We start from the raw sequence: 2,500 nt of genomic DNA on the forward strand, positions 1-2,500 counted from the left end.
GCTAGTAGTGGCTACTGCCTGTCTGTTGCTTGATATGAGCAAGTTATCACAAATGTATCACAGAATAGGTCTTCCAAGATTAGCTAGCTAGCAGTGGCTACTGCCTGGCCACTGATCTAGCTAGTAGTGGCTACTGCCTGGCCACTGATCTAGCTAATAGTGGCTACTGCCTGGCCACTGATCTAGCTAGCAGTGGCTACTGCCTGGCCACTGATCTAGCTAGTAATGGCTACAGCCTGGCCACTGATCTAGCTAGTAGTGGCTACTGCCTGGCCACTGATCTAGCTAATAGTGGCTACTGCCTGGCCACTGATCTAGCTAGTAGTGGCTACTGCCTGGCCACTGATCTAGCTAGTAGTGGCTACTGCCTGGCCACTGATCTAGCTAGTAGTGGCTACTGCCTGGCCACTGATCTAGCTAGTAGTGGCTACTGCCTGGCCACTGATCTTGCTAGCTACATTGCAGTAATTAGCTATCCTCCTAAATCCTCCTATGAGTTGAACATATTTGTCAGAAAACAAACTAGTTTTCCATGGTGTAACCATGTCTAAGCAGTTGGCCACTGTAGCCTGTGTGCTCATTAGCTCCAGAGTCTAGCTAACTGTGTCCTTTGGCATCAACAATTAGCTAGTTAGCTTGTTGGCTACTGAGTTGAACATAGAGTATGTGGCTGAAAACAAACTAGTATCCAGTTGTTGCTGCCCATGGTGGAATCATCTCTCACCCCCTGGCTCCAGAATAAAAAACGGAATGGGAAAAATGTCCTGGTGACAAACCCTTAGCGATTATGACCACTTTTGAGTTGTTTCATAAGAAAAAGTCTGAGATGACTCCAACCATGTAGCTAGCTGGCAAGCCATGACTCCAACCCTGTAGCTAGCTGGCAAGCCATGACTCCAACCATGTAGCTAGCTGGCAAGCCATGACTCCAACCATGTAGCTAGCTGGCAAGCCATGACTCCAACCCTGTAGCTAGCTGGCAAGCCATGACTCCAACCCTGTAGCTAGCTGGCAAGCCATGACTCCAACCCTGTAGCTAGCTGGCAAGCCATGACTCCAACCCTGTAGCTAGCTGGCAAGCCATGACTCCAACCCTGTAGCTAGCTGGCAAGCCATGACTCCAACCCTGTAGCTAGCTGGGAAGCCATGACTCCAACCCTGTAGCTAGCTGGCAAGCCATGACTCCAACCCTGTAGCTAGCTGGCAAGCCCACCATGACTCCAACCCTGTAGCTAGCTGGCAAGCCCACCTTGACTCCAACCCTGTAGCTAGCTGGCAAGCCATGACTCCAACCCTGTAGCTAGCTGGCAAGCCATGACTCCAACCCTGTAGCTAGCAGGCAAGCCCACCTTGACTCCAACCCTGTAGCTAGCTGGCAAGCCATGACTCCAACCCTGTAGCTAGCTGGCAAGCCATGACTCCAACCCTGTAGCTAGCTGGCAAGCCATGACTCCAACCCTGTAGCTTGCAAGCCCACCTTGACTCCAACCCTGTAGCTAGCTGGCAAGCCATGACTCCAACCCTGTAGCTAGCTGGCAAGCCATGACTCCAACCCTGTAGCTAGCTGGCAAGCCCACCTTGACTCCAACCCTGTAGCTAGCTGGCAAGCCATGACTCCAACCCTGTAGCTAGCTGGCAAGCCATGACTCCAACCCTGTAGCTAGCAGGCAAGCCCACCTTGACTCCAACCCTGTAGCTAGCTGGCAAGCCATGACTCCAACCCTGTAGCTAGCTGGCAAGCCCACCTTGACTCCAACCCTGTAGCTAGCTGGCAAGCCATGACTCCAACCCTGTAGCTAGCTGGCAAGCCATGACTCCAACCCTGTAGCTAGCTGGCAAGCCATGACTCCAACCCTGTAGCTAGCTGGCAAGCCATGACTCCAACCCTGTAGCTAGCTGGCAAGCCATGACTCCAACCCTGTAGCTAGCTGGCAAGCCCACCTTGACTCCAACCCTGTAGCTAGCTGGCAAGCCATGACTCCAACCCTGTAGCTAGCTGGCAAGCCCACCTTGACTCCAACCCTGTAGCTAGCTGGCAAGCCATGACTCCAACCCTGTAGCTAGCTGGCAAGCCATGACTCCAACCCTGTAGCTAGCTGGCAAGCCATGACTCCAACCCTGTAGCTAGCTGGCAAGCCATGACTCCAACCCTGTAGCTAGCTGGCAAGCCATGACTCCAACCCTGTAGCTAGCTGGCAAGCCCACCTTGACTCCAACCCTGTAGCTAGCTGGCAAGCCATGACTCCAACCCTGTAGCTAGCTGGCAAGCCCACCTTGACTCCAACCCTGTAGCTAGCTGGCAAGCCATGACTCCAACCCTGTAGCTAGCTGGCAAGCCATGACTCCAACCCTGTAGCTAGCTGGCAAGCCATGACTCCAACCCTGTAGCTAGCTGGCAAGCCATGACTCCAACCCTGTAGCTAGCTGGCAAGCCATGACTCCAACCCTGTAGCTAGCTGGCAAGCCCACCTTGACTCCAACCCTGTAGCTAGCTGGCAAG

The 2,500-nt window shown here is 53.4% G+C and overlaps 1 protein-coding gene across 1 annotated transcript in view; it reads right to left on the bottom strand.

The window, feature by feature from the left end:
• LOC124021173 (glutamate receptor 2-like) overlaps nt 1-2,500 on the bottom strand; it is a 29,165-nt gene that overhangs the window by 21,449 nt on the left and 5,216 nt on the right. The gene's annotated exons all lie outside the window — the stretch shown is intronic.

The sequence above is a fragment of the Oncorhynchus gorbuscha genome, unplaced genomic scaffold (genome assembly GCF_021184085.1).
Source record: "Oncorhynchus gorbuscha isolate QuinsamMale2020 ecotype Even-year unplaced genomic scaffold, OgorEven_v1.0 Un_scaffold_1076, whole genome shotgun sequence".
Classification (NCBI taxonomy): Eukaryota; Metazoa; Chordata; class Actinopteri; order Salmoniformes; family Salmonidae; genus Oncorhynchus; species Oncorhynchus gorbuscha.